Raw genomic sequence first — 17,988 nt, forward strand, 5'->3', positions numbered from 1 at the left:
CTCTCTCTCGGCTATGAGAAGTGATTTCTGTTTCCTGCTTTCTAATCTTCTGTTTCCAAGTTGTGAGTACAAATATAGTAAGGCAGTAAGGTTTCTATTGTTTTTCTTTTGTATTTACATGGATATAGTTGCTGGAGTGCTTTGAATCGTATTCTTTTTGAATAAGGCTGTTTATTCATATTTCTTTTAAGCAATTGACCCTGTATTTGTCACCTTAATACAGAGAGACCATTTTTATGTATTTTTTCTTTCTTTTTATATAAAGCTTTCTTTTAAGACCTGTTGGAGTTTTTCTTTAGTGGGGAACTCCAGGGAATTGAGTCTGCAGCTCACCAGGGAATTGGTGGGAGGAAGAAGTCAGGGGGATATCTGTGTGTGTTAGATTTACTAGCCTGATTTTGCATTCCCTCTGGGTGAAGAGGGAAGTAATTCTGTTTTCCAGGACTGGGAACGGGGAGGGTGGAGTCCCTCTGTTTAAATTCACGGAGCTTGCTTCTGTGTCTCTCTCCAGGAACACCTGGAGGGAGGAAGGGAAAAGGTTTATTACCCTTTGTTGTGAGACTCAAGGGATTTAGGTCTTGGGGTCCCCAGGGAAGGTTTTTGGGGGGACCAGAGTGCCCCAAAACACTCTAATTTTTTGGGTGGTGGCAGCTTTACCAGGTCCAAGCTGGTAACTAAGCTTGGAGGTTTTCATGCTAACCCCCATATTTTGGACACTAAGGTCCAAATCTGGGACTAGGTTCATGATAAGAGTATTTCTCTTTCAATAGAGGACTATCCAGATTTAATCACCCACTATTCTATGCATCCAAAGAAGTGAGCTGTAGCTAATGAAAGCTCATGCTGAAATAAATTTGTTAGTCTCTAAGGTGCCACAAGTACTGCTGTTCTTTTTGTGGATAGAGATTAACACGGCTGCTACTCTGAAACCTGTCACCCACTATTGTTAGTCCTATGCCACTACCCCTTGGAACTGCAGAGCAGCGTGGAAGTAAGGGAACAACAGAGAAGAGAGCAAACCCCACATTCAGAGTGGAGTCTGCAGTCTGACATAAATACACATCAAGAGCCCCCAATATCAAACAGAATTCCTAAATCATATATAGACAGATTCTCCAAATCAGCACAGGGAGGAGATGGATAAGGGTTGGTATTATTGGGGAGGGTGAATTATTTCTTTGTTAAATTTATTCTTTTGGCTGGTTAATGTTGTTGAATATGTGATGCTGGATTTGCTGTTTTGTACAGGAGGAGTTTTGTTGTTGTTGTTTTTCTTTAAATTCTGCCAAAAGTAACATGGCCAAAATTTTCAAAGGGAATGCCTTAAGTTCCATACGTGGGCACCTCAATCAGTGGTCTCATTTTCCCTAGTGCTGAGCACCCACCATACCCATTATAGTGGTCTAATTTTAGATACTCAAGACTGAAAAGTATGGCCATAGAGGATGAAATATACATAATGTCAGTATCGACAATAACATTTAATTAATTACTTTAATGTAAACAAAGTAATGGGAGACCTTGTTTTAGTGGATGTATGGAGAGATTTATCTGGTAATGCAGTGATTAGTTTATTATGTAGCCCCCTCCAAAAAAAATTTTTTTGCTAAGATAAAAATCTCTTCCAACTTAAGTTATACAGACTAATACTGTAATGGTGATCTTTTTCTGGCTTGTTTCAGCAAACAAGATGAAAATATAACACTAAATGTAGTACAACAGCCCTACGATCCGATAATTTTGCAAAAGAAACTGAATACTACTTGGCATGAGATGACACACTAGAATCCATATGAATTAAATGGACAGCTATGCTGAAAAGATGTGAATTGCGAAGAACAAAATCTTATATTTAAACAAACATATTGGAAAAAATATTCACAAAAAGGCCTGCATCTAATTGCTTATTCAAAAAGTTAGCCATGGCTAGAAGAAAACGTCATGATCTTCCTATGGGGATCAGACTGGGTGGGGGCTGAAAGGAGGGGGTAAACTGAATTAAAGAAAGATGTCATGTAAAGAGAAAAAAGGTTGACAAGCTCCTTGTTCGTCAGAATGTAAAACAAGCCCAAATGAACACAGTCAATAGAACAGGTTTCATAGAATCAATTTCATAGAACTTTGGTAGGCTATTCCAGTACTTAACTGTACTTATAGTTAGAAAGAGTTCTTAATATCTAACCTAAATCTCTCTTGCTATAGATTAAGCTGATGAGTTCTTGTCCTATCTTCAATGAACATGGAGAACAACTGAGCACCGTTCTTTTTGTAACAGCCCATAACATATTTTAAAACTAGTATCTGGTTCCTCCCTCAGTCTTCTTTTCTCAAGACTGAACATACTCCGTTTAAAATCTTTCCTTCTCGATCAGATTTTCTAAATCTGTCATCATTTTTTTGCTGTCCTCTGTATTCTCTCCAATTTGTCCACATCTTTCTTAAAGTGTGGTGCCTGATGTTGGACACATTTGAAGCATCACTAGTGCCAAGAAGAGCAGGACAATTACTTCCTATGTCTTGTATACAACACCCCTGCTGATACACATCAGAATATTAGCTTTTTCTACAGCTGCATCACATTGTTGGCACATATTCAGTTTGTAATCCACTATAATCCCAAATCCTTTTCTGCAATACTTGTGCCTACTCAGTTATACCCCATTTTGTAGTTCTGAATTTGATTTTTCCTTCCTAAGTATAGTACTTTGCATGTGTATTTATTGAATTTCATCTTGTAGATTTCAGACCTGATTGCCAATTTGTCAAGGTCATTCTAATTTCTAATCCTGACCATCTCAGTTTAGCATCATCTGCATATTATATAATCATACTCTCCACTCCACTATCCAAGTTGAGTATGAAAATATTGAATAGTAGTGGACTCAGAATAGACCCCTGAAGAACCACCACTAAATACATCATCCCAGTTTGACAATAAACCATTGGTAACTACTTTTTTAGTATGGTTTTTCAATCAGTTGTGCATCTATTTTATAATAATTTCATCTGGTGCACATTTCATTAGTTTGCTTATGAGAATGTCAAACTGGACTGAGTCAAAAGCTTTGCTAAAACAAAGATAAATCATGTCTAAGGTTAAGACTTTGTCAGGGATATTTCTAGTAAAAGTCACAGATAGGACATGGGCAAAAAAGAAATATTCACAGAAGCCATGACCTGTCCCTGACTTTTACTAAAACTATCTGTGACAAAATGGGGATCTGCATCTGCAGGTCCTCACACTGCCTAAAGAGGGGCAGCTGGGTGGCTTCTAGGAACCACCTATAGCTGCTGGGTGATGTAGGTACCCCCGCCACCTGCAGCTCCAGGGGCCCATGGCAGCCAGGAGCTCAGAGGCGCCCCTGAGGCCCGCAGTGGCCAGGAGCTGTGGGATACCCCTGCCATCCGCAGCTTTGGGGGCCTGCGGTGGCTGAGAGCCTGGGGGTGCCCACCGCCACCACCGCAAGCTTAGGGGTTCCCCGCCACCTGCGGCAGCTGGGAGCTGTGGGGATTCCCCCACCACTGGCAGCTATGGATGTCCCCACCTGGGCACCCGGGAGCTGTAAGGTACCCCACAACCCATGGCAGTTTGGAGCTCTGGGGGCCACCAGAGGCCAGAGTACCTGGCAGCTCCCTGCCCCTGTAGGTGGCAAGGGACCCTGCAGCTCCCAACTGCCGCAAGCTGAAGTCACAGAGATTGCTGGAAGTAACAGATTCCATGACTTCCATGACCTCTGTGACTAAATTGTAGCCTTAATCATGTCTACTCCTTCACTCCTTTTCTTTTTATCAGAGTTGTATATTTCAAAGTTCCTTAAGTGACATGAATATTAAACAAGTTCTGCAACTCTCTCCTGTTTTATTGTTCTCTGATCCTGGATAATCAAAACAATCTCCATAAATAACATAATGCTATAAAATTATGTACCTCAATTAAAGCCCTCTTCTTGACTAAAATCTTTAGTCAATTGGAAATTGCCTGATATATGAATGAGACAATATTGCTTATTCTCAAGAAAAATATATATGAGGAACTTTGTGGGTTCTCCTAAATTCATGTACACTTGCTTATATGTTTGGTATCAGGCATAAAAAATTAATTGCATGGTCTAAATAAATCTTATTAAGAAAAAAATGTAATGGCTGATAATTTACTCAAGTATGTTATTATCAATCCTGCTGGGTTAAACGAGTCCTCCTTAGTTGTTTGGTTTCTTAATGAAGAAAAAGCATCTGAAGGAGTGGAGTGGTTATTTTTATTTGTCCATGCTTAAAGAATGGTCTTTGGCCATAATTAATTAACTGAGGTATATTGAAGCTAGGAATGCATCTCCCAAAGCCAAAATTAGTTTAACATCCTGGAATCTTTTTTTTTTTTTTTTTTTTTTTGAGGTAAAGGAGTTGCCCTTTAGCACTGAGCAATATAGTATATGAATGGAACCTTTAACACAATTTAATAGAGCGAGTATGGCTGTCATAAGTTTAAGAATTGGTTGCATGATGTATATGATTGCACAATATGATGACAATATATATTAGTTGTTTCTAATCCAATAATATTTTCAAAATGTGTAAGGAATTTCTGGGTTCAAAACCAATTTTGAAAAAGCAGAAGCACTGTTCCCTATGCTCTCCCTGGAGTTCTCTTATAGCTAGCTTTGATTTCAAACAGACTTCTAGTACAGTTACCTACATAGGGGTTAAAATATCAAAGAACCATGCAGACTTATTCTCTTTGAATTATAGTCTACTTCTGAAGAAAGTTTCAGAAAAATTAGCTCATTGGAAATCACTATGCCTTTCATGGGGAGACAGAACAAATGTTATTGAAATGAATGTTCTAGCAAGATTCAATTATTTATTACAGGTTTTGCCTATAATGATACCACTTTCCTTTTTTAAAATTCTGACAAAAATTTGCATGGAATAATAGTTATTCACAAGCTGGTATTATTTGGCTTCAGCAAAGAAAAGAAAAAGGAGGTTTTGCTTTGCCTCACTTTAACTTTTATTTTCTTGCTATTCATTTTACAGAAGTATTTGATCTTTATGCGGAAACCCTTTTCAACCCTTTTCCTAGCCTACAGAACAGTCCATTGGACTAATTTAAAATATATTCTCTTTCTTCCTAAAGCAGACCTCTGAAGATGCGGGGGCCAATCCTGCAATACTCTCATTGACTTCCTTAGCGTAGGACTTACCTAGAACTTGGCATCTGTGCATGTTACATATCCATTTAACTAGGGATATATGCAGCTTCTTAAGTGATATTTTATACAGGATTGAATCAAGAGAGCAAGCACCCTCTGATTCAGTATTTCTCCCACTATCTAATAATGACTAATTAGATAGTTATAATACTTTTGAGTTACATAACACTGTGACCAAGGATCCTCTGGATGCCAATTAGCAGAGGGTGGGTGAAGGGTATGGGGATCCCCTGGGTTCACCCAAAGGATGTCATGTAACGTCTTTAATGAAAACCTGTGTCACACTGGTCACCATAATTATTTCAAAATGTATGTACAGACATTGTGTAAGGAGATACATGTATACATTAAAAAATATGTTCATAATGTCTGTGACCAGGGACTGGTCATCAGAAAAGTGAGAAGCAGGTTTTTTTCCATGCAAGAAATAATTATCCATTTGTCTGTTTATATGTAAATTATGTATTGTATGGTGCACAATGGGCATCCATGTACAGTCTGAGCCAAATGTTAAAAAAGGACTGTGAAATCTTCAAAGAGAGAAAATTTACAGGAAGAAGTGATCCAGTAAGAAAGCGCCCTGTTTACACGTAAGGACAATGAAATTTTTGGGGTATAACTAAGGGGTACAGAAGTACACTTTAAGCCTTCACCTAGAAAGTAAACTGAGAGCACATTTGCTTCATGAAAAAGGAATTTCAGCCATGCTTGGCTGAAAAAGCTGGAAAGAATGTTGGGTGCAATAAACTTCTTTAGGCAGGAGGATAATATGTTATTTAAGTTTAGGCTCTAGAATGCATGTTATGATTTTGTTTTAGATGTAACCATTTGTTCCCATCTCTTACACTGCACTTTATTTGAATATTTTTATTCTTTCTTAAATACATTTCTTTTTGTTTGTAATTGAACTCAGGTGCTGTGTGTAACAGAGTGTGGTGGTCTAAAGTAGAGCTGGTAAACTGTGATACTCTGTTCCTCTGAGAATAGAGAATCTGGAATTTCTCTAGGTAGCCAATGATCAGAGGCTGGGGGGATTCTTTAAAAAAAACTTATGAGCAGAGGTGTCACAGTTGTCAATCTGCACAGCAAAACAGTCCCAAAGAAGAGTGCTTGATTATATGACAGGCTAGTTGTGTTCTTGAGCTAACACCCAGTTAACCACATGCAAGTCTCCCTCATGCTAGACCAGGGGTCGGCAACCTCTAGCACGCGGCTCATCAGGGTGAGCACCCTGGCTGGCCAGACCAGTTTGTTTACCTGTGGCATCCACAGGTTCGGCCGATCGCGGCTCCCACTGGCCGCGGTTCGCCGTCTCAGGCCAATGGGGGCTGCAAAAAGCAACGCGGGCTGAGGGATGTGCTGGCCGTGGCTTTCTGCCGACCCAATTGGTGTGGAGTGGCGAACCGTGGCCAGTGGGAGCTGTGATCAGCCAAACCTCTGGATGGAGCAGGTAAACAAACTGGCCCGGCCCACAGGGTGCTTACCCTGGCGAACCACGTGCCAGAGGTTGCCAACCCCTCTGTTAGAGGCAGGTAGTAATAAGGTGATTCATAGCCCTAGGTGCCCTAAGAAGCATCATAAACACCTTCCACCCAAAGTACTTAAGGGACTTTCATTTACTTGTGAAACAGGGAAAATTTAGAATCTTTATTTTCAGATATGGAAATTGATGCAGAAAAAGATTATGTGATTTGCCTAAAGTCACAAAGCAAATCTGTCAGCTAAGAACAGAATGCAGGTCTCCTAATTCCTGAGCCATGCATTAGCAACAAGGCCATTCTTCCCTTATTTTAACCAACATTCTTTTCTTTTCTCCTTTCTCAGTCCTGCTCTCTCTTCCATCTAGCTTTTTCCAATTCCATTGTCTGTCTTTTTGTCCACCATGTGGTCCTTTCTGTCTCCTCCACTACCACCAATTTCCACTTGTCCTCTCCCATCCAAAGATCCAGTCTTCTACCTGTCTCTCCAGTTTGCTCAGCTTAGATAGATTGCCCCCAGTAACCTCCTCCTAAGGACCAGCAGGCAGCCAAAGCATGTAACTTCCTCCTCCACATTACTCTTTATTGTGAGTCATAATGGAGGCAAGAGAGCCAGCAGGATTATCAGGGAAACCTGGGCTTCCAGTTCAGCAGGCCAAATAACAGTTTGTAGCCCGCTATAGGATAAGCCTTTCTCAACATCTGTTTTACTCTGTGACACTGCATGAACAGTGACAATACCACAATAGGGACAACCACACTTCAGCGATTCCTTTTAAGCAACCCTAGTGGTAGTCATTAATTTCTTATGAGAGTGAAAAGTTTATTTGTCTTTTTACTGAAGCAAGTAGAAATGTATCATTTGTTTCTTGGTGTATACTAGAGCTGGTACAACTTGTAATACAACAATAAACATGCTGGAGTGGCTGGATTTTCAAGGGCCTGTGACACACCAAAAGCCTGACATTTTGACACAAAGATCCTATTGAATCATTGATGTTAGAGAACGTTCTATTAGATCTCTGATTGGCCTCCTGATCTCCCAGTGCAGGACCATCCCAAAACATACATTTTCTAGTGTTCTGACCAGACTACATTTTAATGTTTCAGGTGACAGGTTTATGACTATTTCCCTAGGGAGGCTATTGCATAACCCATCTGGAACTTTTCTTAATGTTTAGCCTAAATTTTCTTTTTAATTAGTCTAAGTTAAATCCCTTATACTAACACAGAAACCTCTTCTCTCTCCTCGGGTGAAATCCTGGCCCAAATTAAGTCTATGACAAAACTTCAGGATTTCACCATTGGTCTTTACAAGCAGCAGACAATTGCAATTATATACCTCTTTCTCTTTGCTTAGTCAAGCAAATTTATCTTGCTCTTGTAAACTTGCACCATAAAATCAATCCCTGTAGTTCTTCTGTGAACTCTTGATGAAGATTTTAACTATTACTGAAGCAACACAGATCCCTAGACACCTTTCTCCATCTTGATACGATGCTGTTTATCATTGTTACTATTAGTTTACAATCCTTCAGCCAGCTTTCAGCCCGAGTGTTCCTATTGATCTGAATTAATGTTTTGAGTATGATTTCATGATATCTTTTATTCTATGTTTTATTCAAATTCAATTATATGACATCTACATTTCTCCATTAATTTTGTAATTCTGTCAAAATCCTTCATTTTCTAGCAAAACACACTCTTTGCAAACCAGTGTTGCTTATTACTCACTGTCCTAGAGATGTTTAGCAATTTTTTTCCTCTCAATATTTGTTCCACTGTTTTACTAGGGACGGAAGTTAAACTTACAAGACAATAATTGCAGAATCACTGGGTGATTGCAGGATAGTGGGAGACGAAATAATAAGCAACTGCCACAGCAGACTTTGAAGAAGTCAAAGGGATATCTTTAGAAGAGGGATAGCTCAGTGGTTGGAGCATTGGCCTACTAAATGCAGGGGTGTGAGTTCAATCCTTGAGGGGGCCACTTAGGGATCTGGGGTAAAAATCAGTACTTGGTCCTGCTAGTGAAGGCAGGGGGCTGGACTTGATGACCTTTCAAGGTCCCTTCCAGTTCTAGGAGATGGGTATATCTCCTATTATTAAGAAGTGGCCAGCAAGTCATGAAGAAAACTAGTAGAGTCTGTGCCCAAGGTAGAAATAATCATGATCATAATGATCAAAGGCAGCAAGTAAATCAAAAAGAATTAAATAATTGAAGTGCTCCCTTGATTTAGCTAAGAATAGATCACCTATGGCTTTGGAGAGGGCTATTCAGTGAAGTAGAAAGGGCTGAAGCTAGATGGTAAAGGAGTCAGAGTTGAAGCACAAGTATAGATAGCACACTAGAATTTTACATACAATTAATTTCCAAAGAAGATGCAAATTCATCCCATTGCAGTTGAATCAGGAGCCTATAAAAATGGACAGAGATTGAGCTGAGCTACATATACATAAGGACCATTTTGGCAGGGCAACTCTAGTAGACTGATATCCCTGACTAAGAAAAGTGGTATTTGGCAACATTTAATAACCTATGACTTGGTCTGACCATCACTGGCATAGACAACACAAGGGATCAAATAGTAGAAACAACATTCTTACATGACTCCCGGAGAAACAGATAATGGTTTTCAATGGCAGAACGCTGATTCAGAGAAACCCAGCAACTAATCAGTATTTGGACCTTGAAGTGGACCCAGTCTGGAGAAACATACCACTAATACATCAGTAGGGATTTCAGAAGGCACATTTGAGAAGTACAACACACAGGAGGCACTTTACCTCTAATGAACACACACATCATTAACAACCTATCATGTAACAGATGTAGAGAGCACAACAAATACTTAGAGACACAATTCCAAGGAGAACGTCATCATATTTTTGTCCTTTTGATATAGAGCTGCAATTAGAAGCCCCACATTCATTTTATATTACATATGTTATATTATTATTCTATCTGTTCTAGAGGCTGTGAGTAAACCATATAGATATCTGTCTTTGTTTCTCAATACTAACCATGTCAAAATGAGAAAAATCATCTCATTTCTTACAAGTGAAACAAAGTTGACCTGCATTTTATTTTTAAACAACTAAATGTGGTTTTATGAACTGAATGTTCCAAATAGCAAGGGTAATGTGAACACTCGGCACATAAATTATTTAACTTACCTTGCTTGTATTCAGCACATGTCCCTTGAAATCCAGACTAACAGTCTGGATACACTCTGATTGACCACACAATCCCTATGACTGTATGATCATATACTGACTCCTATCATATACTGACATCATAGCTACCAAGGAATTCCCCTAGATCACACTGAGGGCAGTGGGTAAATGGAGGGTTTTTACTGTACATGATTTTGAAAAAATACTGTTTTATATCCCAAAGGGCATATATATTGTGACAATGCGGTTCTGGTGGGACCCAACTGAGAGTGCCAATTCAGGACCAATTGCTCAAACAGGGCAGTCACAGCCCAAGGCTGGGGTTTTTCCACCTCTAAGGCAAATCAAACCAGCCAGACAAAAATGACTTCAGTTTCACCCCACTGGCTAACCACAAGTCACACAAGCAATTCCCTTAGACACTCCAGCCTCCCAGTGTCACCACCAGTGACACCCGTCCTGGGGATGAATGGTTATGAAAACCAACACCCCAGTAAAAGAAAAAGGTTCTCTCAATCCCAAAGGACCAAGCCCCAGACCCAGGTCAATATACACATCAGATCTTACCCACAAATCACGCTGTTGCCAATCCTTTACAATCTAAAATCTAAAGGTTTATTCATAAAGGGGAAAAGGTAGAAATGAGAGCTTGAATTAGTTAAATGGAATCAATTACATACAGTAATGGCAAAGTTCTTAGTTCAGGCTTGTAGCAGTGATGGAGTAAACTGCAGGTTCAAATCAAGTCTCTGGAGAACATCCCCCACTGGGATGGGTCATTCAGTCCTTTGTTCAGCGCTTCAGTTTGTAGCAAAGTCCCTCCAGAGGTAGGAAGCAGGATTGAAGACAAGATGGAGATGAGGCATCAGCCTTATATAGGCACTTCCAGGTGTAAGAACACTTCTTTGTTCTTACTGTGGAAAATTACAGCAAAATGGAGTTTGAAGTCACATGGGCCAGTTTCTGCACACCCTGCTGAGTCATAAGGCGTATCTACCTCCTCTCAATGGGTTAATTGTGTAGCTGATGGTCCTTAATGGGCCATCAAGCAGGCTAAGCAGAGCTAACACCAACTTGTCTGGGGTGTTTCCCAGAACTGCAGCACCAATTTGAAATACAGACAGTATACAGCCAATACTTATAACTTCAACTACAAAATGATACACATACAGACAGCATAATCATAACCAGTAACTCATAACTTGGTCTTAGACACCTTATATGACCCCCTTTACACAGGATTTGGTGCCACTACAGGACCTTGGTTGCAACCCATGTTCTATATGATCCCAGTTTATATCAATAACGTCACATATATAAAATAATATTGTAGCAAATGTTTGCCTAGAACAAAGTGGTTGTTGCAATACCACACACAACAACCACTCTGATCTCACGATTAATTCAGGGATCGATCCAAAATCACAGGATCCTAGAAATGTAGAATCCTGCTGTCAATGTGAAGATCTGAGCAGCCATGGTCCCAGCATGCTGACAAATACAACATACACAGACTTGTTAAAACATTATATAATACTCCAAGTTGACAAAGATAACAGAATTCACCTTGCAACAGTTTAGAAAGTTTCTGCTGTTCACTTGTAATCAAATGCTGAGTTGCATTAACTGTGTCTAAAACTAGGTCATCAGATTGTCCAGACAGCATCTTCATGTCTGGTGGCTAATTATTCTTTATTATATTTAAAATATTTTTTAAAATATACAAGTCATTTGCAGGAGTTGGAATCACTTTTATTACCTTGCAGTTTTCTTTTCCAAAGAAAAAGAATTTCAAATACCCAACGGGCTTTAATAAGCCATGAAGAAATAAAAAAAATGTTTTAAGAATTATGAGAAATACCTTGACAGTTGTCTTTTTAAAAAAAAAAAAGTGTGGAAACGTTTGTCACAACCTTACTGTTACTTAAAAGGAGTTCTGTGTGTTAATGGAAATAAAGCGCAGACATGTTCATTCACCCTGAATAGAGCCTCTGGCATTCAAATTCCACAGTTTGAGAACAGCTGGATCAAGTTCATGAAAGGGCCTTGAGCACTCGTGGCTTACAGGTCCCCTGTGAAAGGTATGGCAATTTAATTTTCATATGGTTTGGCACTTTGTCTTGTTACTCCTCCATCACCATGAAACTTACTACAGTTGACAAACAAGTCGTCTAATATACTGGAAGTATGAAATCTATATAGCGTGCATAACTCTGTCTGGATAAAGTGCTAAAATAAACCTATACTAAAGCAGTCAGATATAGCTTCTTCTGTGTTCCTGACACAAATGACAGCATCTGCACATGGCAACTGCCTTTGCACCATGTTCCTAACTGTACAGGGATATCACTGATTAAACAGTGTATAACAACATTGGGAGTGACCTGCCCGCCGCGCTGGCAGAAATGCTTCTGACCGTGACAGGCGAAACATGTGTTCAGGAAAAGAGAGTAGTGAACAATATTGCCATCTGGTGTGAAAGTGTAACCTAACTTTTTGTCAGTCTTTAACAATGATAAAATAAATTTCATAAATATTAATATTAATAATCTTGTCTCAACACTCTATAAACACTTTACAAAGGTGGGAAAATATCATTAGCTCCATTTAACAAACAAGGACACAGAGCTAAGAGAAACTTGCTCAAAGTGACAAACTGGCAGTCAGGATTGTAACTCAGTTCTCCTGATTCCCAAACATCTTAAACATTCGAATAAGCTGTAGTTGGCCAATCCACTTCATGGTCTAGTCAATCAATAACCAAACAGGAAACAGGAAGAGCCAAATGATACGGTTTTTATAAACTAGGCATGTATATACTTCCAGGTGCCACCATGCTAGCTGTCCTCTTGGTTGACACATTGGAGATTGAACTGGGAGTATCCAGAGCAGCAATTATAGCTGCTACAGCTGAAGCTAAAGAGTCAACACATTGTAGCTAGGGACTATAACAGCTCATATTTTATATGTGGATTTTGACACAGAAAGGGGTCCCTATAACCCATACTCATGAGTTACTTACATTCCCCAACTGCTGACATTGCTAATGCTGTTCAGAGCTATTGTACAAAAAATATTGTAAAAATTTTCCTTCTATTCTAACTTCTTTCATAGAATATCATGGTTGGAAGGGACCTTGGGAGATCATCTAGTCCAACCCCCTCCTCAAAATAGGACCAATTCCCAGAAAGATTTTTGCCCCAGATACCTAAATCACACCCTCAAGGATTGAATTTACAACTGGAGGCTTAGCAAGGCCAAGGCTCCAACCACTGAGCTATTCTTCTCTTCTTCAATAATCAGCCCTGTGATCCCTGTCACATCCCCACCAGATCACAAATGCTGCTAACATTTACACTTTGCTTTGGCTGGATGACTGAAGTATCCCACACTAATTATGAAACATTTCATTCTGCCCGGAGGCCCAAGTAGCAAATATGAAGGCAGCTTCAATCACATAAGGATACAAGTGATACCATGGTCCAACAAAGAGATGATAGACTGAATAAAGACAAGCAAATTGGGGAGGATTAATTGAAAAGCTTTTGAGTTATGACAGATATTGAGCTTCTTCAGATAGGACATGATGTAGTCAAGAAAATCTGGAGGGCACATATCATATTAGCATGTGGTTTCTGCTACTGATGAGATTCACTGGTTACAATAATTGATTCCTTGAATCCTTGAATAACTTCTAATGGTCACTGAGCATTTGCTCCCAGTTTTTATAAGTTATTCCATCATTATTTAAGGATGTGTTATATGTACTGCCTGTTAAGCTACTCGCCAGGGTAGTATAAATGTAATGCATGATCATTCCTTGTGGGATTGTTACATGAAGGAATGTATTCTGCCAATCAGAGGGATGAATTCAAGTATCTAACAGGTACTTTTAATCTCTAAATACTGGGCATATTTAATATAATTTTTAAAGCCTGTACTAACTTTCTTTAAAATTTGAAAAAATTAGTTTCACAGTTAAATATGGGTTTGAAACAAACGAAAGAAGTAGAGTGACCACAGGAGAAGGCTAAAGTGTTGCTTAACAAAGTGCTATTTCTGTCCACAGCCCAGATGGGAAAAATATTAATAATACTGTCAAACTTTCATTTATTTATTTAAAAAATAACAAACTAACATCATTAATAATAAGATCCTGATATACTTTGGAAACAATATTTCTTAGAATTTTTTTCCTCTATCCAACTTCTATTCATGGTAATGCAATCTGTATCAATATTTACAAAATTCATCCACCATTTCTTAAGTTATTTTCCTGAAACATTTTCCACAATGAGTCGGCTTCGCTGAGAAGGAAGTTGGGAGATTATTTCCGGTATTAGTCTTTTTATATTCTCTGGTGAAAATACAGACTATTATGCCAAAAATAATTCCTAGATCAGCATGCTATTTTTATTAGTCTATAGTACATACATTTTTAATAGGCAACTCTTGTCTGCCATTTGTCTGATTTTGCTTTGAGAATACAGCAAACAAGATTGGTGCAACCTATCCTTCCAGAGTATTGGAATTTACATTAGTATCAAACCAGTTTTTAGTAACTGAGAATCATTAATTCTATGAGAAATGATGACAAATCTTAGCCTTAAGGGTAGAACACTTTTGAAGCACGTTAGCGTAGATTTTAACTGATGTCACTTTGTACCAGTGATGACCATTCTGGAGTTCCTGTTATGCTGCAGACAAATTAATTGTGACATATGAATGTAATTTTCTTTTACCATGAACTATCAGAGTACAAAACTTGTCCAGTTCAGAAAGACAATAAATTCATGGACAATCACTCTTCATTGTACCTCTAATTAAGAAGCTTTTATAAATAATTCAAGCTGTGACTGTGATTAGTTTTTATATGGTCAAAAAGACATGCCTGTTTAAATCATGCCTAGATTTACAAAACAAAAAAACAACCCCACGGTTGCCACAATAACCCTAAAAATCACAAAAGTAGAAAATATCTATGTGATCCAGGCAATCCCTAGCCAATACAGATTGTTCACTATAGTACTTGGTTCAGTTTATTTTCAAAACAATGAAGCTAATTGTGTTTACTGAACATCCCTCGGGAGACTATGCAAGAGTTTTAATAAACCCCAGAAAATGTGTTTTTTCTCTATTATCACAAGGTTAGGCCCTGGTTATTTAATAATAAGAAAGGTTTTTTTTTTTATTAAATATGTATGGGCCCTGATCCCACTCCCATTAAAGTCAATGGAATGACTTCTAATGACTTCCTTGGCAGTTGGATGAGGCTCATATTGCAGAAGCACTCGAAGGCCCCAGTTGGGATGTTGTGTTAAATGCTGCACAGATATAAATTAAGACATGGTGTGAAACCCTGGCCCCATGGAAGTTAGTGGAAGTTTTGCAAGTGACTTTACCCACATGATCAAAGAGGATTACATCTGGAGGGTATAAATATCCTGCCCCGACTCCATGCCTGACAGGTCAATGCCCACACCTGAGCTGGGCTTCTGGCTCCCTACTACTCTGTTTACCTCTTTTGCCTTTCCCTCATAACTCAAGGAAGCAGGAACCCTTATGGGGTCCACAATCCCTTTCTTCTTGCTGCCCAGACAAAGACCTACTGCATTCAGTTGTGGAGTGCACTTTGTAATAAGTAAATATTTGAAGTTATTTAGTATCCTATCTGTCTCTCACCCTAGCCCTCTTTAGTTAGCTTAGCAGGGTGGTGGCAAAGGCAGGTCTTGAGGCAGAATATGAAAGAGGAGAGCCTAGCTGCACTCAATTTTGCTTCTAAATGGGTTTTTTTCTCTGTATATAGGAATGTGTTTTATCAACCTACTTGCAACAGTGCCTGGGATTACCTAACCACCTTCTCTAAATCTGACATAGCAACTATATGCTTTTAAATTGTATTTACCGGGCTCCAAGCACACTCATTTTATCTTACTATTTTCTCCTAATTACCGCTGCTTCATCTACTTCCGTCTAGAACTGACCTCAAATTTAACTTTCCATTAATATAAAACAGTAAGAACACTCCAGTCTTTTTTGTTTTATATCATAAGGCAACACAGCTGATTTCAATAGAACAGTCAGTCTATCACATGTACAAATGCCTTCAGCTAGAAATGCAAAGTCAACTGTTATAAAATCTTTATATAGAATGAACGAAGAGATTATTCCTTCACTTCCATCAGTTACTCCTGATGTTGCCACAATCTTTCCCCATTTGGTCCACCACAATAAAGTCATTGTGGTTCTATTTCTTGATTTCTCTGAGATTCTGCCAGTATCCAGTTTTTCCAAACAAATTTGAAGATCTGGTCTGACTATACATGCATTCATGTAACATCAAAAGTCATCTTTCACTCTAGTTATTTATTTTCTAGAAACTTTTCATTTAGCATTGCAGGTAATAATTTGCATGAATAATCAGATTTTTTTTCCCCTTCTTCTTCTGGAAAGTTGTAGGATTCTTATGGAATAGCCCCGTGGATTTCAACAGGGATGAAACAATAGGAAATATTGTAAAACCATAATTTAATAGAATGTTATAGCTTTTCTATGGAATTTTGCACTGTCTAGTAGATATTTTTGGAGAACTGTATCCTTTATTGATTTGTACAAGTGGGATTCAACTTTTTATAGAGAGGTCACTATTCATTGTAAATACTACAGCAGTTTTCCATAATAGAGACAGTGTCGATATTTTGTGTTACGATATTTTGCAGCCCTGATCCTTCCTTTTTTCTCTCTTCTTTTAGGAGAAGGTACCAGAGCTTTCCTGGGCTATCATGTACCACCGCCCAGAATTTACACGTATTCTTCACTATAAAGAATTCCTTCCTGAAAGGTGTGGCCTGGAAATATTTCAAACTTTTAAAAATTCAGTCTGGCCAGAATATTTAACTCATTAAAAGAACTGAGCTTTAATAGAGACACCACAGCATGCTAGGTTCTGGTTGTCTTATTATTTATCACTTGTATTGCACAAGACCCCAGTCCCCATTGTGCCAGGGCCCCATTGTGCTAGGCTTTGTAGAAACAGGTAACAAAAAGACAGTCTCTGCCCTAAGGAGTTTACAGTCAAAATCCACTAGGAATAAATAGGTCATTTATGCACATAGGCACTGACTCCGTGGGTGCTCCAGGGCTCAAGCACCCATAGAAGAAAAAATAGGATGTGCTCAGTACACATAAGCTATAGTGGTTCCTGGCTCTCTGAGTTTTGTAACTGAGGTCTGATCACCAGGTCTGCCCTAGCCCCAGACAGAGCTTGAGTATGGAATATGATAAATTCTGTGTGCTAACAGCTTCTGCCCTTGGGGCAGGGAGTTTGTTTATAAACAGAGGCAGGGTGATTAAGATAACAAAAGGCTTGTCATTAAACTAAATTAAGGATTGTTAGATGATCCTGAAAGCATTGCCAGGCACTCCAGATAAAAGATAAGAAACAAAGGGTAGGAATAAACAGTTTTCAGAATGGAGGAAGATAAATAGTGGTGTCCTCCAGCAGTCTGTACTGGAACCGGTGCTCACAGACACTCCCTCGGGACTGCCATCTGATGTGCTGAGACTACCTCTGAGTCCATTTTCCCTGCCAGCTTGGGACTCCAGAACCTTGCCTTGTTTGAGCCAGACATGCTTGCCTGCTGCAAACACAGGCCCACATCTGAACACATCCCCTAAAAGCAGCAGGCTTAACTGAAAACAGCTGAAGAAGTGTTCCTGTCTCTAACACTCATGTGCCCAGCTTCCAATGGGGTCCAAACCCCAAATAAATCCATTTTACCCTGTATAAAGCTTATACAGGATAAACTCATAAATTGTTCACCCTCTGTAACACTGATAGAGAGATATGCACATATGGGTTAATTAATAAGTAAAAAGTGATTTTTATTAAATACAAAAAGTAGAATTTAAATGGTTCCAAGTAATAACAGACAGAACAAAGTGAATTACCAAGCAAAATAAAACAAAACATGCAAGTCTAAGCCTAATACAGTAAGAAAGTGATTACAGATTAAATCTCACCCTCAGAGATGTTCCAGTAAAATTCTTTTACAGACTAGCCTCCTCCTAGTCTGGGGCCATGGCTACACTTACAGTTTTGCAGCACTGGTAGTTACAGCTGT

Source organism: Gopherus evgoodei, chromosome 1, assembly GCF_007399415.2.
Source record: "Gopherus evgoodei ecotype Sinaloan lineage chromosome 1, rGopEvg1_v1.p, whole genome shotgun sequence".
NCBI lineage: Eukaryota > Metazoa > Chordata > Testudines > Testudinidae > Gopherus > Gopherus evgoodei.